General features: G+C 47.7%; 1 long non-coding RNA gene across 1 annotated transcript; it reads left to right on the top strand.

Annotated features, from left to right (window-relative positions):
• Window positions 1-8,279: 8,279 nt before the first annotated feature.
• LOC125938273 (uncharacterized) lies at window positions 8,280-10,015 on the top strand. Its single transcript, XR_007462652.1, has 3 exons — window positions 8,280-8,365; window positions 9,166-9,262; window positions 9,876-10,015. It is a non-coding gene; the product is annotated as an uncharacterized LOC125938273 (long non-coding RNA).
• Window positions 10,016-26,349: the final 16,334 nt, after the last annotated feature.

Genomic DNA, 26,349 nt, shown 5'->3' with positions numbered 1-26,349 from the left:
GTGTGTGAATGTGTGTGTCCATGTGTGTGAATGTGTCATGTGTGTGAATGTGTGTGTCTCTGGGAATATGTGTGTCTGTGTGTGTGAATGTGTATGTCTCTGTGTGAATGTGTGTGTTTCTGTGTGTGAATGTGTGTCCGTGTGGATGAATGTGTGTCTGTATGTGTGAATGTGTGTGTTTCTGTGTGTGAATGTATGTGTCCATGTGGGTGAAAGTCTGTATTTCTGTGGATGAATGTGTGTGTCTGTGTGTGGGAAGGTGTGCGTTCACATGGGTGAATGTCTGCATCCGTGTGTGTGAATGTGTGTCTCTGTGGGTGACTGTGTGTCTGTGCGTGTGAATGTTGGTGTTGAGGGGCAAGGGTGGGTTGAAGATCTCTCCCTGACTTCATCATTTGCGGTATCACAGACCCGGCCATAACAGCCCAGTAGTCAGGCCCGTCTGCCCACTTCACGTATACGTGTATAGCAGGACCTCAAGGCTCTCTAACTCAAGCTTAGTGAAGCTGATCAAAGGCTCTGTAAAGGGAACAGCATGCAGGGTGTGTAAGCGGCACTGGCCATTTGCACACTGCCCCACGTGCTGAACTGATGCCCTTTCCCTAACAGCAACCCTGACAGTGTGCACTTTGGAGCGGGTATCTGGAAAGCACACGGACTCAGATGGAAATGTGGGGTCTTCTGAAATCAGTCCCACTAAACCATGAGCCTCACATCTGTTTTTCTTGTCCCACAAACCCTGCTGCCCATTCCCAGCATAGAGGAGGTCCTCAGTAGCTATTTGTCCAATGAATGGGTGAGTGAGTGAATGAATGAATCAGCCTCCTCATGGATGATGTCATAATGCCCTTAACCAGCAGAGACCCAGTGGGTTTCTTCCTGCAGTTCTCGTCTGCTTAGCCCCTCATTCTTCTGATCCCCACGTGGTCTGACTGAAGCTTTGATGTTCATCTCTTGCTTCTTCTTACTTGTTCCCATGTCTTGGTCTTTGCTTATTCATTTGCTTAAAATACTCGTTCAGAGTCTGAAATCTGTCCCTATTAGATTCTGCGGGAAGGCTTTGATTCCTTCCAACAACCTCTGGAAATTCCAAGCAGGTGGACACAGCAGCTCTCCTGCCTGGAGGGGCTGCCCAGGGTTTGTGGGCTAGGGACCAGCAGCAGAAGACAGGAAGGGGCTGGACCTGCAAATGGGATGGGGCAATCCCCCCACCAGTCTGGACTCGAGGGACCCTGAAGCCTGCACAATAATGGAGCTGGGTGGTAGATCACGCTGTGATTTCTACACAGCAGTCAAGATGCCTAAAAAACTAATGTGTTTGACACACAGGCAACCCACTGCAGACCCAAGATCCCCAGGATTTCAACTCCAGGCTTGGAGGAGAGCCCACTCTTTCAATGCCAGATGTGCCCAAAAAGGAGGTTACCTGTGTACAGCACCCAGAGGAGCAGCAGCATCCTTGCTCTCTATTGCCCAGACGTCTCCATTCTCTGAGACTGGTTTTTGCACACCTGAAGCACGGGGATTTCCGGGAGGAGCCTGCAGTCCCCTGTGCTGGAGGAAGCTTGCCAGAAGGGAGGCAGCCAATTTCTAGCCTCAGAGCAGGGGGTACTGCGCAAGCCGGTTCCACCTCCCTTCCACCCGTTCCTGCTTTTGTTACTCTCTCTCTTCTGGGCCAGCCCAAGCCCTCTCTGGCAGGGAGGATTGGGTCGCAGGAAGACAGGCAAGTGGAAGTGACAGTCTGACCACACTCTATTGGTGCTCACAGCAATGGGGCTGTGGCTTTCTCCTGGACACTTCTGGTCTTCCATCTTTCAGCCCCCATGTCTGTTCACCTGCAGGGGGGTCTGGGGAAGGAGCAAGTCGTTAGTGGCGAGGCAGGGCATAGGTCATCTCACTTGCCACTGGTACTGGGTGTCCCACTCACACCCAAAGGCTCCCATGGGGAAAAGACACCTCACCTTCCCCCTTTCACAGGACAGACGTGACAGCCTGCTCAACTGGTTCTGGAAGCCACAGCACTATCCCCTTACCTCCCACACACCCTGGCTGGGTGAGGTCTTCATGCACTGTCTGATTTATTTATTTATTTAACTCATTTATTTATTTATTAAATATTTATTCAATTTTGAGAGAGAGAGCATGAGCAGGGGAGGGGTGGAGAAAGCAGGGGGAACAGAGGATCCAAAGTGGGCTCTGTGCTGACAGCAGCCAGCCCAACGTGTGGCTCAAATTCATGAACCGTGAGATCATGATCTGAGCTGAAGTCAGACGCTCAACAGCCTGAGCCACCCAGGCACCCTACCACCCTATTTAAATTTGCAGCCCACCCCTGAGCCCCAGGTCCCTTGGAGCTTACATATGGTGGGGAGTGGGCAATGATGAGTGTCACAGAAGAATAAGGCAGGATATGGGAGTTGCGAAAGGTCTTATTTTCTTATTTTAACTGGGGTGATCAGGGAAAGGTTGATGTTTGAGCAGAGACCTGAGGGGGTGAGCCAGGTGGACCCTGGGAAGGCCCACTCCAGACATAGGGGACAGTGTGTCTCAGGGCCCCAAAGAGAGGGAGGTGTGCTGGCACATTTGACCAAGAGCAATGATGCAGTGTGGACTTAAGTCAGGGGACCAGGGGGAGATCGATGAGACGGGAGCAGATCAGGGCAGAAAGGTGATGTGCTTCTGGAAAAACTCTCCTGGACATGTTGCATGTATTAACTCATGTAATTTTCTCCCACTAAAACACTCTGAGGTGAGAATGATTATTATTCCCATTTTCCAGAGGAGGAAACTGAAGAACAGAGAGGTTCAATAATTTCGCACGGGTCACACAGCCAGGATCCAAGCAGGTTTTGCCTGGAGTCTGCACACCTACCTGCTTTGCTTTGTGGCCTATAATAATGACTCAGCAGCTTTAGAGCTGAACAGACACGAATTCCAGTGCTGGGCTACAGTGCAGGGGCTTTGACCCTGGCAAGTGAGGTGCCCTCTATGCACTTCTGTGTCCCACTCCTCACAGGTTACAGTGAAGCAGAGAATATGCTCACTGTACTCTGTGGGTCATCGTTCCCTTCCCTGTCCTGCTTCCAGGCAGATGACACAGATCCCCAAGCCAGGTGTCATAAACAAGGACAGTCCAAGGAGCAGTGGGCAGCTCAGCCACAAAAACCCAGGAGGGGAGAGAAGCAGGGCTCAAGTGGAGGGCGCTAACTTCCTGTCAGGAGGTCACCGTTGAGACTAAGTTTCCAGAGAGCTCTGGGCCCAGTGCTTCCTGTGAGAGGCTTAGCTCTGGAAGGAAACCCACCAGAGAGGAAGTGAGAGCCAGCTCCTGTGAAGGAGTTTTAAGCTAAAGGAGACTCAGGGCACCTGGGTGCCTCAGTTGGTTAAACGCCCAACTCCTGGTTTCAGCTCAGATCATGATCTCACAGCTTTGTGGGTTCGAGCCCCGTGTTAGGGCTCTGTGCTAACAGCAGAAGCCTCTTTGGGAGTTTGGGATTCCCATTCTCACCCCCCACCCTCTCTCTCTCCCTCTGCCCCTCCTCCGCTTGTGCTGTCTCTGTCTCTCTCAAAATAAACAAACTTTGATAAACAAACAAACAAACAAACAAACTGAAGGAGCCTTGAACCTGCTGAGACAGTGAGGGCAGATAGGGAACCTTGGAGAAGGTCATGAGGGATGGATGCCCTCAGAACCTGTGTCTGAAATAACCAGCCGTGACCCCCAGCTTGCTGTCCATACCCTGATTGCAGCTACACTGGCTGTTTGCAGAGCTTGGCACTGTGCATCATTATTTACAGAGCTTGGAGCTGTTTGCAAAGCTTGTCACTGCTGGTGCCACCATTTGCAGAGCGTGGCACTGTTTGTCATTTGTGGAGTTTGGTTTTGTTTGCAGGGCTCAGCATTGTTGGGAGAGGCTAGCACTGTTTGAGTCAATGTCTGCAGTCCCTGTCACTGTCTCTGTTGGTGGCATGGTGTACACAGGGCCCATTCTTCCTGGTTCCTGTTTGTTGAGCCCATGAGTGTTGATGCCAGAGTCTTTGAGGATGTCCAGAATCTGTCACTATCATAGGCATTGTGAGCAGTGCCCCTCGCTGCCTGAGGCCATTTGTAGAGTCCGTCACAGTTAAGGTTATAGTGTCTGCACCCTGGGTACCATGAAGGCAGAGCCAATGACTCTGAGCTGAGCCATATCACTGTTGGTGTCCCTGTTAGTGTCATGGTTCATGGAACCCATTGCTATCTGTGCCGCTGTTTGCAGAGCCTCTCATGTGTCTGTACCACAATAGCAGAACCTGGGGATATTCTCCACAGGTCACCACACTACACTGAAAGCCTGTTTCTGAGCTCCGGCAACCCCCCCCCCCCCCAACCCAGACATGCACCTTGCCTCATGTCCCCCCGCCCCCCAGGCCTCCCGACCAGTCTTGATCATTGGTTTCTGGGACCTCTTAACCAAAACACCCCGCCTCTGCTCCCTGGCCTACCCAATGGGCCCTATGACCTGCTTCCTGGGACTCGACTCCACTGCAGAGTCCAGGCCCCATGAGACGGCTTTGGACCAGAAGCACAAGCAGACCTGCTGAGGAGCCAGGGTCAGCAGGAAGGGGGATAAACGATACAGAAAGAGATGAGCCATCGGGCAAGATTAAAGGGTTTTGCTTCTTCATCTGACAGGGCTTGAAGGCTGTCATTGGGAGGGAGATGGCTTCCTGTGGCGCAGGGTGTAATTAATTAAGGGCAAGGGGAGGCTAGTTCAGGCAGCTGGTGCTAGTGATAAAGTGGCATCGCCAAGCAAGTCCCCAGTGGTGACAGAGATTAGAGGCGCCCATCACGTGCATGCACTGGGCTTATTGGATTCAATGTCGGGAGAGGGCAGGGCTCTTTTGGACAGAAGGGCAGGGACCAGGCAGAAAGTATCTGTGGGTGACGCTCTGCCTCCTTCAGACCCCAGCACCTTGAAGTTCAACCCCCCCGGGTAGGAGAGCCAAAAATACCCATTATGCCACTGCTCGTTTCGTGTAGAAAAAAATCCGGAAAATGAGAGCATGTGTTAAAGGGGAAACATTGAAAGGAATGGTTAAAAGAAAGTTAAAAAAAAATTTTTTTTAAAGCATAAGAAAACCATAGACTATTGAAAAAAAAATAAAGAAAATCCTCATTGAAAGCCAGGAAAAAATGTGCGCTGAGGATCAAAAAGACTAGTTTCTGGAAAGGAAAAAAAAAAAAAAAAAAAAAAACCACAGCATAGCTAACTAGCAGAGAAAAAGAGGCCGAGCCCAGGAGAAGGCACGGGTGACACATAGATCATCTATTCATGTGTTTACATTTTGTCATTAATTATTTCTCACGGATAAAGGCCAGAGGCAAACTTGAAGTCGAATGTCCAAGAAAAGAACGTGAGAAGGCTCCTGGTAAGGAATTCCAAAGCTGCTTTAAATACTTCAAAGTCAGGGAAGCAGGTGAAGAGCATGTGGAATCAGAGTGCAGAAGGTATATACGGCATGAAAAGGGTCCAGCCGACACGATCAGCAAACTGTGCCAGGGACAGCCGCCCAGAGTCCTCCACTCCCAAACAGACTTTTGATGCCGAGGCTGAACAGAGAGATGAACTACTAAATGACAACGGGAAATCCTTACGTTGCTTTATGGTTTACTTTTATTTTTTCCCCTCTTTACATCAACTCTTTTTTAAAAAAAATTTTTAATGTGTATTTATTTTTGAGAGACAGAGCACGAGCAGGGGAGAGGCAGAGAGAGACAGGGAGACACAGAATCTGAAACAGGCACCAGGCTCTGAGCCGTCAGCACAGAGCCAGACATGGGGCTCGAACCCATAAACTGTGAGATCAGTGACCTAAGCCAAAGTTGGACGCTTAACCAACAGAGCCACCCAGGACCCCCTTAGTAGCCCCATTTCTTAGATCAGAACACTAAGATCAAAATTGGTTGAGAGGCAAGAACGCTCAATTAAGTGACATCAACGGTAGAAAGAGAGCCCAGGGCTCCTGACCCTGAGACCCAAAATCTTAGCACAATACCATCCATCTTGGTTTCTTGTAGAAGCAAAGATATGGCACAAGTAGCTAATTGGGAGATAAAGGGACAGAGGGACAGAGGAGGGACAGAGAAGGTGAAGAACCAACATGGGATGTGCCATCAAGTGGGTTAACATAGTGGAAGTTGGACTTCAGTCCTGCAGGGGACCTCAGGTGACACTGGCACCGAGCCTCAGAGGTTTCCTTCCTGGGGTGAGGGAGCTGAGGTATGTATCCACCAGCTTCCTACAGCCATGGAGGGCTGTTCCCAGGGGCTGCAATTCCCAGTACCTCTGTCCTGCCCCAGCAGACTGCAGAGAGGGCCTCATGCCAAGTCACAGGTGCCATCACCTGGCATTTGGGCCAGTACAAGGGAAGGTCAAGGGCTGAAGCAGGTGGGTACCGACAGCACCTGCGATGCATGCTGCCCAAAGACTGCCTTTCATTCAGAAATGGATGTAGGGACGCCTGGGAGGGCTCAGTCAATTAGGCGTCTGATTCTTGATTTTGGTTCATGTCATGATCTCAAGGTTCGTGAGTTTGAGCCCCATATGGGGCTCTGTGCTGATAGCGCAGAGCCTGCTTGGGATTCTCTCTCTCTGTGTCTTTCTGCACACCCCCCACTCTATCTCTGTCAAAATAAATAAATAAACAAACAAACAAAAAAAAGAAATGGATGTAAACAGGTCACCAACACCTGCTGAAATCCACTTGGACCTCCTGGGCAAACTCGAGTATGGAACAGCAAAACTATTGTCCAAGCGACATTACTTGTGGCTCTGAATGGCCACTGTGTTTATGGCCTGGCAGACCACCAACCACACTGGTTCCTAACAAATGGCCCCTCGAGGTGGGTGTTACCTCTCAGATACTATTATTATTATTTTGTAAGGGGGATGCAGTGAAACCCACACTTCACACATGAAGAAACCGAGGTTCCAAGAGACAAAATAACTTGCCCAAGGACACAAGGGAGAGCCGGATGGATCTTTCATTCTAGAATCCATGCCAGCTTCTCCTATGCCTCTCAGAGGTGGTCCTCCTAAACACGAAAAGGTCAAGTTTTCCTTTTGGAAAGCCCCTTCCCACCTCCTCTCCCCCCATTAGACAAAAAAGTCAGAAGGAATAGAAGTGAGTGAAGTATGGGTTAGGGTAGCTCCTGGGAGACAGATGGTCACTGAGATAAGAAGGGAATTTGGAGCCTGTGACAGAGTTGGAGCCCAGGAACAGTGGGGCTACCATACCTCACAGGGGGTGACAGGGGAGTCTGATGGTCTACCTGCATGTGGGGTTCCCGGTGGGTGTAAGCACCAACCTTCAGGGGGACCCAGATGAAGAGAAGGCTTGTGCTCTGGATCTGGAGTCAGGTGAGGAAAGGCGTGAAAATGACCCCCAGAGCATCCTGGGACTGAGAAAATGCTCACTTCCCTTCACACTCACTTCTGCCGGCCTAACCTCCAGCCCCACGGCCTCGCCACGGCCTCTTTACCCGTAATTCCTCTTTTTTTAGAGCAGTCAACCCAGCACTGAGAGGCAGTAATTGGGAACCCTTTGTACCACACAGTCTCTGCCACGCTCCTGGGGTTGCAAAGGTACTTTCTACTGCCAGGCACATGGGGTTTGGCCTTTTTCATGTATTTGAACATTTACAGTCAGAAAGGGAGGGGTGGGGTATGGGGAGAGATGGAGACAGGTTGACAGAGGGAGACCTGAAGGGAGACAGGGAGAGGAACCGAAAGCAAGATCAGAACACTTGGAGAGAAAGAGGCAGGCAGACACTAGGGCGAGAAGCAGGAAGTGGAAAAAACACTAACAATGAAAGCCTGAGAGGCAGCGGGAGTCCAGGAGAGCAGGACCTGGGAAGGAGGGAGGGAACAGGGAGGAGAACAGACAGATGCAGAAAAGGAGCACACGTGTGAATCCACGCACACCGGGGTGGAGGGGGGAAGGGAGGGAGAAACAAGGGGAACACGTGAGCAAGGTGATCCCCCCCACCCCCCACCAGACACCCTGGTTCCCAGAGTCCTGCGGTACCTGCACACCCACCAGCCTGGAATGTTAATTACACACCACACCGTTCTTTAACAATCCTGAGAGCTTTCGGGTTCCTAGAGAGGGGGAGCTGGGAGGCATGGAGGGAATCTTAGGCAGTGTGTAGTGCCTCCCTGCCCTAGGCGAGGGAGCAGGGGAACCTTCTGGTGACATCACAGAGAGGAGCCAGGCATGCAGTGGTCCCTCAGAAAACGGGGAGAGGCTGACCAGCTGCGCTTAGGAGAGTCTGGATGGAGAAACCAGGGAGAGAAAGAACCCCGGGAAGAGGAAGCTCAGAAAGGTGAGAGAGCAGCGGGGTATGGGGAGACTGAGACCCCCTCCCCCACCCTACCTTTTGCAAAAAATAATCCCCTTCAGCCCCTTCCATGCTGAGATGGGGTGGCCCCTCCCCAACTGCACCCAATGCCTCCTTTCAAGTTCATCAGCACCTTCCCCAAACCCAGCCAGCTCCAAGTAGAAAAACCTGCCTCTTCTTCTCAAGGGCCCTGTAAAAACTGAGAATGTAACTCCCATCTGGGTGATGAAACCGTCCTTTTATGTCTGGCCCTTCAGTCCACGTCATTGCTGCCTCCCCAGACCCTTCAGACAAGGTCTGTTGGCCTCTAAGGAGGGAGAAGGGTGCCCAGCCTTGGGGATGCAATCCAGGGGATCCACCTGTTACTGTCTGCCCCTCTCTTGGGAAAGGTAATGCACATGCCCCCATTTCACTCAGTCTCTCCTCCATCCAGCTGCCCAAGAAGCTCCTTCTATGTTTACCCTCTTCCTCCCTCCCCAGCCAGCTGCCAGCCCCTGCTCCAATGGGGAAAGGAGGCTGGACTGGTGCTTACAGGGTTCACGATAAGGTATAAGGGGCTACAGTGGGGAAGCCTTTGACCAGATGGAGGGCAGACAGAGGCACTGACCCCCTTAAGCCCCTCACGAGTGGTGATGTTGGATTTCAAAAGACCTGGGCCTTTCCCACCCTCCACACCCTGGCCCCCCAGCCTCCAACAGCTTCTCAGAGATTCTCGTGTGGTCTGGGCACCCAGCACAAGCTTTCTGTCTGCCCTCCTCCTGCATCCCATTGGCATCTTCACACAGGCACCCAGCAGCCGGAACCACCCAGCCAGGCCTGCACAAGATGTGTGACCACAGATGCTGGAGGGAACTTGTGCGTGGATGTATGCCACGTACACAGGTATGCATGCCTCCCTATAGACAGAAGTGCCCGCAGAAGGGGACGTTCAAGCACACGGGCCCCTCATAGGCAGGCAGCCCAGAGCTCCATAAATATAAATTAAATTAAATATGCACAAGCACACCCGTGGCAAGTCATTGGGCCCCTGCTCTGCCCAAGGCAAGGATGTTTGGGCTGAGCAGTCTCTGCACAGCTAAGGAGCCTTTGATTTGACAAATAAATTACATTTCTTTCACATTACAGAAAAGGCTTTGAAGAAGATTCAAAGCCTCGGGCCAGGAAGCGGTGACCACCCTGGGGGACAGGGGCAGCAGTCAAGCTCTCCTGGCCCTGCTCCTGTCACTGCAAGAGTGTCCCCTTTCCTGAGGCCTTGAAGGGCATTGAAAATCATGATTATGGGAGGCTGAGATGGGGTCAGTGGGTTCCAGGAGTCCCTCTGCCTGGCAGCGGGAGGGCACCCCCCCCCGCCCTGCCCAGAAGTCACTGTGCAAGCTCTGAGAGCTCCCGTAGCCCTGGGGAAGGAGCTTACCCTGAACAACAGCATGCCATCAGCCTGTCTTGGGGGCCTTCTCCCTTCTGGGCACCTCCTCTGACTCTTGACTTTTTGGCGCAGGTTAGGATCTCACGGTTCATTCGAGCCCTGCATCAGGTGCTGTGTTGACAATGCAGAGCCTGCTTGGGATTCTTTCTCTCCTTCTCCCTCTGCCTCTCCCCTGCTCTCTCTCTCCCTCTCTCTCTCAAAATAAATAAATAAATAAGCACTAAAAAAAAAAAAAAAAAAAAAAAAATAGAATGCCCCTTACAAGCTAGTGCTTCAGGGAAACAAAACGTTACCACTCTCCCAGCTCAGAGCACTGTCAGGCAGAAGTGACCTCAGCACTACCTGTTGTTGGTATCCAGGACACCTGCCAGCCTACTTTGTCACTCCAGGACACCTCTCAGTGCCTGCTGAAAAGCCTCCCACATTGATTGGAAATTTAGTTAAAGCTTTTGAAATGGGCGATTTTCTACAAAGGTCACTGCAACTCTACGAATGGTCTGTGCTGTCTGGTGACCCCCGGAAGGCATTGGAGGGAAGGGTCAAGATGTGAGAAGGAAGACCATGTAGTTTGCAGACCCACATGTGCAGCCCCTGCCCACACCCACCTGACTTTCCTTTCCCCTTTGTCACATGAATACCACACATACAAAACCACGGTTCAGTTGATGGGGGGTGGGAGGGAGGGGAGGGTGGGTGATAAGCATTGAGGAGGGCACCTGTTGGGATGAGCACTGGGTGTTGTATGGAAACCAATTTGACAATACATTTCATATTAAAAAGAACACACAGTTGGGTCGTCAGAGTTGAGGAGAACCTCAGAGATCACCCCAGTCCCATTGTTTTACAAATGAGAAAACAAAGCCCAGAGAGGTGGCATAAATTGTGCAAGGATGCACAGCTAGTCAGGGTCAGAGCTGGGGACTGAACCTCCTTGTTCCCATCCCATGATCTTTAAATTTTTTTAATGTTCATTTATTTTTGAGAGAGACAGAGACAGAATGCAAGTGGGTTAGGGGCAGAGAGAGAGGGAGACACAGAATTGGAAGCAGGCTCCAGGCTTTGAGCTGTCAGCACAGAGCCTAACGCAGGGCTCGAACTCACAAGCTGTGAGATCATGACATGAGCCGAAGTCAGATGCTCAACCGCCTGAGCCACACAGGTGCCCTAACCATCCCCTGATCTTTAAATGTTAACTTCCAAAACACAGCAAGACTCTCTGAAGGCAAGGGAAATTAAAGGAAAAATGAACTATTGAGACCTCAGCAAGATAAAAAGCTTCTACACTGCAAAGGAAACAATCAACAAAACTAAAAGGCAACCGGCAGAATGGGAGAAGATATTTGCAAATGACATATCAGATAAAGGGTTAGTGTCCAAAATCTGTAAAGAACTTACCAAACTCAATACTCTCCCCAGAATCCTGAAAGGCTATTAGCTCTTCTTGGGATGCCCTCTCTCCCACACTCTCCCAAACATTTCTCTCTAGCAAACTCCTATACGTACACCAAAGCCCAGCTGAAAGATCACCTGCTCCTTGGTTTCTCTCTCCCCCCATCCCCCACTCAACCTCTAAAAATTGAATCACTTCTTGGGTCTCCATAGCCTTTCATGTGACTCCACTGGGAACTTAACAACTGGAATTGATTACTAACATGTGTGCTACTTTTCCTGGGCCATGTGCTCCTTCTGGGGGAGAATCACAACAGAGTCTAGCACACTGTCTGGCCCAATTGACATTACTAATTAAACATCAGTTGTCTGTGTCACTGGATGTGTGGAGGGAGGGACAGTGTGAGAACGGTCTTCAGGATTCAAGGTCAAATTTCTAGAAATAGGGCTCAGGGTGGGAATGGTGATCCTGTGGATTGGGCTTTCTCTCCACATATATTTGTATCTGTGAGGACCCCAGCATCACCCACTACAACCAGGGCAAGATGGATCCAAGGAAGGGGAATGCTCCAGTGGAGGGAGGCACCAGGTGACCTACGAGGCCCCTGCTTCATCCTTCTCTGTTGGGAGGGGGTTGAGGCAAAAGGAGTCCTTGACCTGAGCCTGCAAACACTGGTCTTGCTTTGCTGGTTCTGGGAGATAAACAGGGTTGTTCTGCTCCCTCTCCTTTCCCCATGAGGGTTATCAATGACTTACCCACCCTGAGTGAGTATTGAGATGGCCCCTCCCCTTTGACAGCAGGTACAGCCCACAGTAATGAAGCAAGAAATGTGAGTCAAAAGTTAGGTTTGAGGGCAGGGTCTCCGACAGAGTTGCATGGGGTTTGAGAGATCAGGTTAGGGATAGATTTGAGAGACTGGCTGTCACCATTCATGGAGAGCTCCCAGCCTCATGAAGGAGAAATAGTTCCTGTCCTTGGGAAGTTTGCGGTCTGACCAGGAGACAGAAGGAACATATGCAAACACGGACATCAGGGCCCATTGAATAAATAGCGCTGAGACATGGATGGAGAGGATGGGCAAGGGCGGGAAGCCTCTGGAGGAGAGGCAGAGACAGGTAGAGAGAACAGGTCTGCCTGCTCAAGCTGGTGGTGAGCCTGGCAATGAGCAGTCTCTCTCTAGGAGTTCCTGTGGCATGTAGATATATTGCTGTGTGTATGTGTGTGTGTGTGTGTGTGTGTGTGTGTCTGTATGTCTGGGTGCCTGCCCGTGTGTGTGTGTGTGTGTGTGTGTGTGTGTGTGTATGTGTGTGTGTGTGTGTGTGTGTGTGTTTCTGTTTGGCAGAATGGGGAGAAGTGGAATAGAAATGGGACAGGACATTTGGAGATGAGTGACTAATTTCCTGTTAATGGCTGGTTGCTTGGCAACCCGGCTTCTTTCTGCCTATTGCCCTCAAAATCGGACTGTGGAATTTTTAATGTTAAAGCACCTCCCATGGAAACCCAGTTCTGTGAGAGGCCAGCCCATCACTGTCCCACCCTGCCCTGCTGTACCCCGTGTGGTGACAGAGCAGAGCACAGGCACAAGGAATCAAAGCCGCGGTACACACACCGCCTGCCAGAGTCTCCCATTCCATCTTTCCTGCCATCTCCTCCACCACAGTCATGTGCACATGCCTATGCACACATACGGGTTTGTACAGCATGTGTGCACACACACAAAAATGCACTTGTATGTGGCTCACACTTACATCATCATCATAAGAAGCCACTACCATATTTGAGCATCTACCACATGCCAAAAATCTTGCTATAAGTTTTGTATTAACTTCTTGTTATTCTTCCCTGTGGCCTGATGAGTCATATTGCCATCCACATTTTACAGAAGAAGGAAACAGGGAAACTTGTACAGGGACCAGAGCACTCATATGGAGATGTCTCAGAAGTCCAGGAGTGAAGGGGGGCCACCCTAAAGTGACACCAAGGTGGCCTCTATCCTCATCCTTCACCTCTACTCCCTCACAAGCCCTTCAAGGATAACTCCATCTGGGAAGTAAGAGCGCCAACAGCCAGTACCTCAAGGATGCCCTATCATCTGCCATCATCCACCTGAGTCAGTTAGACCTGGGACAGGTGCCTGAGTTGTTCTGTGCCTTTGCTTAAGTGACAGAGATTTAATACCAAATACTCAGTGTCTCTTCTATGAGAATCACAACGTATTTAGAGTAGAAATATGCCATTTAAGCCAACAAACAAAAAACAAACTGACATTTCTCAGCCTTCTTTGCAGATAGGAATGTCCAATGAACCATAAGGGAAAGTCACTGGGTGGGGCTTTTAGAAAAGCTTTTTAAAAGAGGGGTTCCCCCCTGTGGAGAAAAGGAATTCCTTATCCACTGTGGTGGGAATGTAAACTGGCACAGTCATTATGGAAAATGGCATAGAGTTTCCTCAAAAAATTAAAAAGAAAAAAAAAACCAACCATGTGATCAAGCAATCCCACTTCTAGGTGTTTATCCAAAGGAAATAAAATGACCATCTCTAACAGATATCTGTAATTTCATGTTCTTTGCAGATACCAAAGTGTCTGTCAGTGGATGAATGGATTAAGAATATACATTCCATATATCCCATTTGTGTGTGTGTATGCTATTGTAGATATATATAGAATATATATGGGAAATGGAATATATATATGCACATATATATTGTATACATGCATATATACACATATGTACATATATATGTATGTGTATACACACACGACGGAATATGATTCAACCTTAGAAAAGAAGGAAATCATGATATTTACAACAACACGGATCAAATTGGAAGGCATTATGCCAAGTGAAAGAGGCCAGACAGAGAAAGACAAATACTGCATGACATCACTTATGTGTGGAATCTGAAAGAGGAAAAAGTCAAACTCACAGCAACAGAGTAGAATGGTGGCTGCCAGGGGCTAGGAGGATAGAGAAATAGGGAGAGGTTGGTAAAAGGGTATATATGAACTCTCAGTTCTAAGATAAACAAGTTCCGGGGGTCTAATGCACAGCATGGTGACTACAGTGAATAATACTGTGTTGTATACTTGAAATTTGACAAGAGAGTGGATCTTAAGCATTCTCACCCAAAAATAAAAAACACCCACCAGAACAAATAACAAGTAACTACATGAGGTGATGATTATGTTAATTAACTTGATTGTGGGAATCATTTTACTGTGTATGCATACATATCACATCATCATATTGTACACTTTAAATATTGTCAATTATACCTCAACAAAGCTGAAAAAATTAAATAAAAACATTTTAAATGGGGGACAGGTACTCTTTTGCCCTCCCCAATTCCTCCTACTTCCTGCCTTGAATTCTATGTGATGGCTGGAATTCTAGTGGCCTTCTTAGCCCATCAGATGACCTTGAGGGACAAAAAGACGAATAGAAGCTAGGACATTAGTGGCACCAAAGAGCCCTCTTGACAGGCATGGGTCGCTGACCCCCACATTTTTTTCACATGACAGAAAAACAAATCCTAATTTATGTAGGCCAACATAACACAAACACAATGTGGATACACACATACAGGCATACCTCATTTTACTGCACTTTGCTTTATTGTGCTTCACAGACATTGCATTTTTTCTACAAACTGAAGGTCCATGGCAACCCTGTGTCGAGCAAGTCTGTCAGAGCCATTTCCCAACAGCATTTGCTCATTCCATGCCTCTGAGTGCCTTTTGGTGATTCCTACAAATTTTCAAATATTTTCATTATTATTGTACTTGTTAGGGTGACCTGAGACCAGTGATCTTTGGTGTTACTATTGTAATTGTTTTGGGGGAGCCACAAACTACACCCATATAAGATGGTGAACTTAATAAATGTGTGTGTTCTGAGTTGTTCCACCAACCAGTGTTCTCCCGTCTCTCTCCCCCTCCTTGGGCCACACTATTCCCTGAGACACAGCAATATTGAAATTAGGCTAATGAAAAACCTTGCAGTGGCCTCTAAGTGTTCACGTGAAAGGAAGAGTCCCACGTCTCTCGCTCTAAATCTAAAGCTAGAAATGATATGAACCCAAGACAGGCCAAAAGGTAGGCCAGTTAGCCAAGCAGTGAAGGCAAAGGGAAAGCTTTTGAAGGGAATTAAGTTCTACTCCAGTGAATACATGAATGATAAGAAAGTGAAACAGCCTTATTGCAGATATGGAGAAAGTTTGAATGGTCTGGATAGAAGATCAAACCAGCCACAACATTCCTTAAGCCAAAGCCTAATCCAGAGCAAGGCCCTAACTCTTCCATTCTGTGAAGGCTGAGAGAGGTGAGGAAGCTGCAGAAGAAAAGCCCGAAGGTAGCAGAGACTTGGTCATGGGGTTTAAGGAAAGAAGCCATCTCCATATCATAAAAGTGCAAAGGAAGCAGCAAGTGCTGGTGTAGAAACTGCAGTGAGTTATCCAGAAGACCCAGCTGAGATCACTCATGAAGGTGGCTACACTAAACAGCAGATTTTCAGTGTAGACCAAACAACATTGTATTGGAAGAGGATGCCATCTAGGACTTTCATAGCTAGAGATGGGAAGTCAGTGCCTGGCTTCAAAGCTTCCAAGGACAGACTGACTCTCTTGTCAGGGCCTAATGCAGCTGGTGATTTTAAGTTGAAGCCAGTGCTCATTTACTGTTCTGAAAATTCTAAGGCCCTTAAGAGATATGCTAAGTCTGTGCCCTGTAAACGGAACAACAGAGTTTGGATGGCAGCATATCTATTTACAACATGGTTTACTGAATATTTTAAGCCCACTGTTGAGACTTTTGCTCAGAAAAAAGATTCAAAATATTACTACTCATTGACAATGCACCTGGTCACCCAAAAGCTCTGATGGAGATAGGCAATGGCATTAATGTTGTTTTCATGCCTGCTCAAACAGCATCCATTTTGCATCCATTTCATGGATCCAGGAATCATTTCAACACTCAAAATGTATTCAAGAAATACATTTCATGAGGCTATAGCTGCCACAGATAGTGATTCTTCTGCTGGACCTGGACAAAGTAAATTGAAAACATTCTGAAAAGGACTCACCATTCTAGATGCCATTAAGAACACCTGTGGTTCATGGGAAGAGATCAAAATATCAACATTCACAGGAGTTTGGAAGAAGTGGATTACAACCCTCATGGATGACTTCAGTGGAGAAAATGAGTGTGGATGGGGTGGAAACAGCAAGAGAACTAGCATCAGAATGGAGCCTGAAGATGGGACTGAGTGGCTGCAAGCTTATGATCGGACTTGAGTGGATGAAGAGGCGCTCCTTATGGATGAACAAAGAAAGTGGCTTGAGATGGAATCTATTCCTGGTGAACATGCTGTGAAGGCTGTTGAAATGACAACAAAGGATCTAGAATATTCCATAAATGTAATTGACAAAGCAGCAACAGGGTTGAACAGGATGGACTCCAGTTTTGAGAGAAGCTCTACCGCAGGTAAAATGTTATCACACAGCAGCACGTGCCGCAGAGCAATCATTCGTGAAAGGAAGAGTGAGTCAATACAGTAAACCTCATTTTTGTCTCATTTTAAGAAACTGCTACAGCCACCCCAACCCTCAGCTGCCACTGATCAGTCAATCAGCAGCCATCAACATGGAGTCAGGACCCTCCCTCGGCCAAAAAGATTATGACTCGCTGAAAGCGCAGATGATAGCACTTTTTAGTGATAAAATATTTTTAAATTAAGTACATTTTTTACACATAATGCTATTGCACACTTAAGGGACTATAGTATAGTGTAAACATACCTTATATACACTGGGAAACCAAAAATTCATTTGACTCTTTTTATTGTATTTGCTTTAATTGTGATGGTCTGGAACCTAACCCACAATATCTCCAGGGTATGCCTGTATTAGGTTTTTGCATGAGGGGAAGCTCCAAAACACTGTTCTAGAATCTTTTAGAATCACACACGCTAAAAAAGCAATTCCAGAATCTCATTCTTAGCAGATGTCAGTCTACGTAACAAAGCACATGGGGTATGCAATGAAATTTAATGTTCAAAATGCAGAATAAAATATTTTTATTTACATGCCTTTTACACTCCCTATGTAATAAAAGGAACGGTATTTTCCTGAATGCTTTACTTATTCATTGTGGAGCTCCCTTCCATCCCCACTGTCTACCACTTTTCCTGGTTTCGTGTGGGTCTCCACCAGCAACATTTGGGAGCAGGGGGAACACCTGGAGAGCAAGGGATGGGCAATTTACTCTTGACCAGTGTATGGAGCCATGTAGCCAGTGGCAAACCTCCTGGTCTATTCCTTATCTCCCCCTAGTTGTAAGGAATGGGAGGGGGCCTGGGTGGCTCAGTTGGTTAAGCACTGACTTCAGCTCAGGTCATGATCTCACAGTTTGTGAGTCTGAGCCCTGCATTAGGCTCTGTGCTGACAGCTCAGAGCCTGGAGCCTGCTTCAGATTCTGTCTCTCTCTCTCTCTCTCTCTCTCTCTCTCTCTGTGTCCCTCCCCCGCTCATTCTCTCTCTCTCTCTCTCTCTCTCAAAAATAAAATAAACATTAAAAAAATTTAGATATGTTCACAGTGCATAAGCCATCTCTGTTTCCCCCCCTCTCTTTCTTATTTCTGTGACATAATAATTAATTGCTTCATATTTGCTAACAGGAAAGAGAACCAGGTCAAAAGAGGAGAGTTTCTTCTACAGACAACTCTTCTGTTTCATGGGCAAATATTGGTATTGTGTTACAGAATGAAATAATTTATCTATTTTGAATGCTCATTAACAGCTGTTAAACTTTATCATTTATTAATAGACTAATAATTCATTCGATTAAAAAGTTAAATATAGAACCACTAATGGACTAAATTTAAATAATTAAGTCTAGCATAAGTGGAGAGGGACTGCACGGGAGTCCTGCGTTCTGCAAAAGTGCTTTGCATGTGAGAAAAGAAGACTGGGTTGGGACTCCAAGGTCACACGTGACACACACATTTGCACAGACGCACAAGAATCAGGGCAGTCCAGGACACAACAGGCAGAGGTGAGGCCCAGCTTGGACTGCCCCCCAGCCCCGCTCCCACCCCAACATGATTTCAGGCCCTGAGGATTAACCCTTGCATGCCTATCTACTGACAATCAGGGAAGTCCCCGGGGAACAGGTGAGAGGGAAAGAAGGATGCAAACCACCTTTGCCACGGCATCACCTGCGATGCTGCTGTGTCTCCAACTTTTCCACCCCTGCACACTGACCTTAGGATTTAGCCCACAAACGTCTCAGAGTTGACGTTCCTGAACGTGACCCTTGTGTGCTAGACCTGTGGAGTCAGCCGGCGCCATGAAGAGTTTTCAAGCAACCCCAAACACTCTGTTTATGGCTCCTGATGCCATTGCTTCTCACATGCTCACACACACACCAAAAATTACTTGGGGATGTTGTTAAAATGTAGATTCGGGTTAGCAAGACTGGGTGGGCCTGGGAGTCTACACTTCTAAAAGAGCTGTTAGGAATGGGCCAGGACCTCACTTGGAGCAGAGAGGTCCTTTCTTTTCCCTGGAAGCTCCACTTCCCAGTGACTCGTTATCCAACCCCGGGCTCTCTTACAGCTGCAGCCTTTGGGTTTGGAGCTCATCTGTCTGGTGGAGGACAGCATGAATTGGAGCACAGCAATCTCGCCGTTGGTGCTGAGTGCCCAGCCCTCTCCTGAGGCTGACAATGGAGCAGGACTGGCCGGGTATCCCCCTGCCCAGGGGAGTGCACAAGCCCTCAGGTAAGAAGCCATGGGCAATCCTGAGGGATGCCAAGTATGGAAGACATGTGGGGCCTGGGGGCTTATTGAAGGGATAGTTATCGTGACCCAGCTGTACAATCCAGGCCTCTTCAAGGAAGAGAACCCTTCTGTGGAGACTGCAAGAGATGAGTTGGTGTTGGCCAGAAGAAGTGGAGTGGAGAGGGAAGAGAATGTTAACAGTGAGAGCAGGTGCGGAGGCCCAGGGTAGTGAGATGACCCTTTTCTCTCCTGCGATAAGTGTTCCTGAAGCCATTTCTGAGAAACACCCCTACCTCCTTTGAACCCTTAGTGTTTTACTTTTTCCTTTCCTATGGCATTTGCCTTCTTCCCTTCTGATGTAATACCCAGGTGTGAACTGGTTGAATTGTCACCATGAGCCACCATTGTGGTCCTGAAGGCAGGAGCCAGCTGTCACGCAGCGGCAACTTCAGCAAATCCAGACAAGCCTCACATCACAGGGCCATAAACATCAATGAAGTTCTGGCTTCTCAGGCACCCAGCATCATGCGGCTCCCATCAGGCCTCAGGAACTAGTTACAGAATACAAAATGAGATTAAAATCCATATTCTGCAGCCAGATTGCCTGGGTTCCAACCCCTCAGTTCCCAATTGTGTGACCTCAGGCCACTTAACTTCTCTGGGGAGCCATGTGCCTGTCCGTAATACAGGGGAAATACCTAACTCCTGGGCTCATGAGCATTGAATGAAATACTATGTTAAATACCCTTACATGTGTATCTAAGAACTGCTTAGCACAGGAGTTCAGTGGTAGCTAGTATTACTCTCTATTATTTGTCTGGTGACGGGGGGGAAATAGTCCTCATGTCCAAAACGTTCTGTGAGCTCAGCCATCTTTGACTCTGAAATCCAATCACCATATTCACAGGAAGATAAGCCAGGACCATGCAGGAAACCTTCCATTATCCGTTTCTCCTCCCAGAAGCCAAGGCTGAGCACTGGCTTGCCTGCCTTCCGTGTGTTCAGCACAGCAGTGATGGTCCTAAATTGCCGAATGCACCCAGCATCCTTCCTTGAATCTCTCAAGCACACTAAATTGCATCCAGAAGAGTTTTTTGATGTTCTCCAGGTTTTGCAGCATCTTCCTTATTTGAAAACTCATTGTGTGATGCTTACAGGGAGTCTATTCCAAGCAGGAGTGGTGATTAGGAGTCCCACAGAGACCAGGGCCAAATCCTGGTCTCATCACCCTCCCCCCACACCTGATCTGGGAAGCTGGGCTGCTAATGGCATCCCCTCCAAGGGTTCTTGAGAATAAAAGGAGGTGATAAAAGGGAAGCTTGTTGTTACCCAGCCCGCTAACAGTGACGTGTGGTTCTCAGTGTACCCAGGACTCCTCTTCCAGGGCTCCCTCCAGCTCAGGATAGGCTGGGCTGGGAGGAGGCAGGGTCTGTGGGAGGGAGAAAAGAGCAGTGCAGTGGGCCCTTCTCTTCCCCAGGCTGGCCTTTAGTCCTGCCTCTGTTGTCTGGAAGCATTTGCCGCAGGTATAAAAAGCTTAAAGAGGTAGAAGGTGCCAGTCTTATGAGGGGTTGATTGAAGATGGCAAGGGCCCCATTAAATGATCCTCCTGGGGAACAGTGTTGGGGAGACCCTCTGGAATAGGAAATCACTGCCCCTGGGTCTAGCACCTGCTAATGGGGGGGGGGGGCAGTGGTTGTCAGGGGCTGGCAAGGACAAGATTTATTCTGGGTGAAAAACTGCATCTCTTTCCCTCCTGGTATTTCTTTTGCCTCCCTTGAAATGTAAAAAGCCAGTTTCAACAAACTCTGTGGACTCATGAACTCAGACATCCAATTTACATATAAATGGAGACCGGGAGCTTCAGAAGGAAAAGGATGTTGGGGAAATTATCCCTTGAGGATAAGGCTTCAGGGAAAATCCAGAAGAAGCATCCTAAGGGAGAAGGGCCTGAGAGAAGGAGCCTGAGGTTCGTTCTTATCTGTCTACCTGCTCAAGAGGACCCTTGCTTCCAAGAAGCTCAGTCAGGGGCTTCCTTGTGTCAGTGGTTTCCAAGACAGTTCCCCAAGCGTCTAGGTGCGAAAGGTAATCCTAACAGTTAAGATGGACACAGAGACAAAGATTTGCAGGACGCAAGGTTCTGAGAGCTTTTCCATTCGCTGCCATGTTTAGTTCTCAAACAGTCTGATGGGTTAACATTATCACCATCACCATTCTACAGATGAGAAAACTGAGGTCCAGAGAAGCTAAGCAATGTGCCGAGGTCCCCCGGCAAGGAGGTGCCAAAGGGCAGCTCTGATATGCTGCACAATGCTGCCTCCTGGGACTGATACATGCAGCAGGGGACCAAAGCCCTCGCCCCCTCCCCCTCTTCCCCCCCCCCCCGGCCCTGCCCAGCACTGCCAACCTGACTCCTGTTGCGCCCCTGGGTTTGCTGCCTATTTGACCAGTTTGCACAAATCCCTCTCATGAAGCTTTGGATTTACCGAATTAATAAATTAGAGAAGAGATATAGCTTTCATCTCACCAATATAGAAATTCAAACACACACACACACACACACAAACAAACTTGCAAAACCCTTACAGGGAAGAGGTGTCTATCAAGAGAGAAATGTTTTCTAATTAGGCAGGAATAAAGGGGGAGGAGAGACTGCCCCAATTTTAGCAGTTGGGTGAATCAAGAGAATCATCAGTTCTTAATGGTTAGGAGGTTGGTTTGAAGGAAAACTGCGAGCAGAGGCACCTGGGTAGCTGGGCATATGGTTGTTTTTTTTTTTTTATTTAATTTTTTTCTTTTTCTTTCTTTTTTTTTTTTTAAGGACATTGATAGTTTTCTTCAACATTTATGCTCTCTCTTTTTTAAAATGTTAGTCTGACTGGGACTCTTTGCATTGTGATGAAGCATCTAATAGTTGCCGCCTCCCACCCCACAGCACCCTCAAAGCATAAGGACATACCACAATGCTTAATACATGCTTGCTGACCGAATGGGCCATTCTGTTTGAAAATGTGTTTCTGGCTCTTGTCCAGTATCCGTCAAGGACATAAGAAACCCACAAGCCCAGAATATTTGGGCTGGAGGTGACATTCGAGACCTCTTTATCCCATTTCACAGCAGAGAGAGTACGGGAGAGGGGATGAGAAAGTGCCCAGAGCACACAGCAGGTTGGAGATGGGGACACATGGGAATGGGGTCCTCTCACTCCCAGGCCAGTAAGTCCTTAGCCCTTTGCTGATGGAGTAAAATCAGGAAGCCCATTAAAAACACATTCCATTAAGGGCGCCTGGGTGGCTCAGTTGGTTGAGCATCCGACTTCGGCTTGGGTCATGATCTCACAGTTCGTGAGTTCAAGCCCTACATTGGGCTCACTGCTGTCAGTACAGAGGCCACTTTGGATCCTCTGCCCCCTCTCTCTTTACTTCTCCCCAGCTCTCTCTCTCTCTCTCTCTCTCTCTCTCTCTCTCTCAAAAATAAATAAACACTAAAAACACACAACACACTCCATTAACAAACCCAGGAAACCTCATCAGTTCTGGAAAGCAGAGGCCATGAGCACAGCGTTGGAGGGAGTAAGGATGCCCCACTTAGCACCATCGTAAACATCTCATTTTTAAACTAAATAATTTTACCCATTAGAGCCCTGCAAGAGTAGAACAAGCCTTGCTGAAGTCACCTTAGGGGTAGGGTAGGGTCTTGTCCATGAGAAAAAGAAAGAAGGAAACTGACATGGGCTGAGGGCCTACCCTATGTAGGCCTAGTTGATTCTATAACTTGCATCTTGATCTGTTTGTTTGTTCACATATCTTCCCAACTGTCCATCCCTTGTTCACTTTTTAATCCATCTAATTTTTTATGCACTTCATCCCTAAACACTTCAGCATGCACATCGTATCATTGACAATCGTGTAGCCCAAATCCTTATCAAGCTACCCAATGTGCCATCACGCCAGAAAGTTTTTGCCCCTTTGCTCTTCACAGGAAATGCAAGAGGTAGAGGTTTTTTTTGTTCTGTGTTTATAGATGAGTAAACTGAGACTCAGAGAAGTTGGGTGCCTTGCCCCCTATTACACAGCAAGTAAGTGGCTGAGCTGGGTTTCAAAAACAGTAACATTATCTGATGCCCGGCGTGAGGCCCTTCCTGCTCATTCAAGGATCCTGGGGACAGGTGGAATCCAGAGCCATCCATTTGAAGGAAAATGTGAGTGTACTAGAAAGAGTGCTGGACTTGGGAGTCAAAAGACCTGGAGACTGTAGCTTTCTACAACGCAGACCTCACGCTGTCTGGTGTCTGCACATTGCTGGGTATGTTGTAGAGGCTCAATAAACACTTGTTGAATAAATAATTACTACTGTAGCTGATGAAAGACTTAGATGCAGGATATATATAAAGAATTCCTAATAAGTCGATAATTAGAAGATAAACGATCCACTTAAAAAAAAAAGCAAAGATTTTAACAGACAATTCACCAAAAGGCCTGTAAGCACATGGAACAGGTGAATAGCATCACTACCCATCTGAGGAATCCAAATTAAAGCCATAATGAACTATTATTACACACTTACCCATTAAAAATTTTTAAAGGTTACCAACGCAAAGTGCAGATAAGCATGGAGAGCAACTGGAATTCTCTTACACTGCTGGTGGGAAAGTCAAATGGTACAGCCGCTTTGGAAAAGGTCTGCAAGTTTCCTACAAAGCAAAATACACATCAACTTGCTGTCCCAACAATTCTACTCTTAGGTCTTTACCCAAGACAAGTGAAAACACGTATCTTCAAAAAGATATACAAAGATGCTCATAATAGTGTTAGTCACAATGACTCAAAACTGGAAACAACCCAAATGTTCATTAACAACAGGAGGAACAACCAGCATGATCTATCATCTATCTATCCATCCATCTATCTAGATAGATGGATGGATAGATAGATAGATACATCTCCTGTGGATGCCATTCAACAATAAAAAGAAATTAACTCTTGATACGTACAACAACATGGGTGAATCACAAAAACAGGCTGAGTGCAAGAAGCATTGCTCAAAAAGGGGTATACACTGAATGATTCCATCTATATGTAGTTCTAGAACAGGCAAAAGTAATATATGATGCAAAATATCGGAATAGTGGTTGCCTGGGAGTTTGAGCAGAGATTAACTGAGAAGGGGAACAAAGGAACTTTCTGGCATGATGGCACGTTCTGTATCTTGATAAGAATTTCGGCTACACGATTGTCAGTGATATGATGTGCATGCTGAAGTGTTTAGGGCTGAAGTGGATAGAAAATCAGATGGATTAAAACATGAGTAAGGGATGGATAGTTGGGAAGATATGTGAACAAACAAACAAAGCAAGATGTTAGTTGTAGAATCAAGGTGGCAGGTATATGGGTGTCCATTGTGTATCTTTTCCGTACGTTTAAAATCGTTCAGGAGGTCTGGGTGGCTCAGTCGGTTGAGCATCCGACTTCGGCTCTGGTCACGATCTCACAGTTCATAGGTTCCAGCCCCGCATTGGGCTCTGTGCTGACAGCTCAGAGCCTGGATCCTGCTTCAGATTCTGTGTCTCCCTCTCTCTCTGTCCTTCTCCCACTCACGCTCTGTCTGTCTCTCTCAAATATAAAAAATAAACATTAAAAAAATGGTTCATATTACAATTATGAAAAAAACGAGTAAGACTTGGATTCCACTCTCAGATTAAATGTGCATAGTCTCCAAGGCTGCTTGGGATCTCTCCCTGCCCACTTTGCAACCTCATTTCTCTCTACTTCATACTTTGCTTTCCACATTGTCGTCACAAGGATCTTCTTTCACTTCCTCAAACCCACCAGGTACCACCTCAGGCCACAGGGCCTTTGCATATTCTATCTTCTCTAAGAGGATCTCCTGCCTTTTCTCTCCCAGATAATGTCACAGACTTCAGCTCAAGCAACCTTCCCCTGAGTGCTTTCTCTCTCTCTTCACTAGCTTCATTGCCTTAGTTGTTGGAGAAAGACTTTTTCTGTACTAGTCCTTATGGCTCAGCTCTCAGTGCTGCTACTCTGTTCGTTCTTTGCCCCATGAGACTAACAGCTCCATGACAGCAGGGCCATGTCCATGTGGGCTCACCAAGGCACAGCCATACTCAGCACAGTGTCTGGCCAGAGCCCATGCCCATGGTGTATCTACAGAATGAATGAATTTTTCTGAGCAGCCCTGTGGCCCTGGGAAAGGCCCAGCCACCCTTGGCCCATTTCATGCCATCAAACGAGATTAGTGAGGAGCAGTCTTTCTGTTTGCACAGGACCATTTCGCATAAATATTCCTAAACCACATGTTTTTAATTCAAAATGGAAACAACTTTAATGAATCCTATAGAAAATATAATGCATATTCCTTCCACTAAGATTATTCACTTTGTTGAATAAAAGAATTTCAATAAGAAAATTGATGCTGTTTTTTAGCCAGTAAAATGTTCCTACTTGGGCATTTTGAAAAGCCACCGTGAGGATCAGAGGCAGCTTTCCAATCTTGCACCTCTTATGATTTGCAGGGCATTAGAATCACAAAGCTCATTCATAGTTATTTTCTCATCCCTTCTTCTAAGTAGGTGATGTTATTATCCCCTCTTTGTAGATGGAGAAAGTGTAGCTCAGAGAGGGAAAGGGACTTACCCAAGGTCACACAGCAAGTTGATGACAGAGTACCCTTGGGTTCATTCATTCAATGGACAGAATACTTTCTGAGCACCCACCCCCATCCTGTATGTGGTATTATGCCAGGGGCTGGGAGTGTGGTGACAATAAGATGTAACTTCCCGTCTTTCCTGGTTTGCACCCCTACCCCTCTTGGTTGTAGGATTTTCTCTCCACTTGGACAGAGCAGGGAGGGCCGATCATCTGAGGTGCCCGGACTGAGTTCCCCGAAGCAGATTCTAAGACAATGATGTCAGGACAAGTAGTTTAGTGCAGGGGTGACAACAGGAAGTACCCACAGGGAAGACAGGAAATAAGGAAGGAGAGGAAGCTAAGACAGGTGTGGGCGACTGGGGACTGATCCCCACTCCCCTGCCCCGGGGAACTCTGGAATGCTGTGTAGGATACGCCTCAGAGTTGGTATTGATGCACGAACTGCCACTCATGATCAGTCAGGGGTTAGTCCCCAGGGTAACTGTCTGGCACCTCTGCCTTGTGGGAGGGCCCAAGTGTGCTCTGGTGGAGCAAGCCCTTGGGCAGCACCCACACATGCTTGTAGGAGGGAGCCATTACTGTGTACGGAAATGATGTAGAAAGGTGTAGGCTAAGAGGTGGGGCATCTATGCCAATCAGCCAGAATCCTGGAAGGACCGGCCGCGGGCTCTGTGGCTGCCGTGAGCCATCCTGCAGCCTAGTACTCACCTCCTG

Source organism: Panthera uncia (genome assembly GCF_023721935.1).
Source record: "Panthera uncia isolate 11264 chromosome B2 unlocalized genomic scaffold, Puncia_PCG_1.0 HiC_scaffold_24, whole genome shotgun sequence".
Taxonomy (NCBI): domain Eukaryota; kingdom Metazoa; phylum Chordata; class Mammalia; order Carnivora; family Felidae; genus Panthera; species Panthera uncia.
The sequence above is the reverse complement of the archived record's forward strand: the minus strand, read 5'-3'. Positions and strand labels throughout refer to the sequence as shown.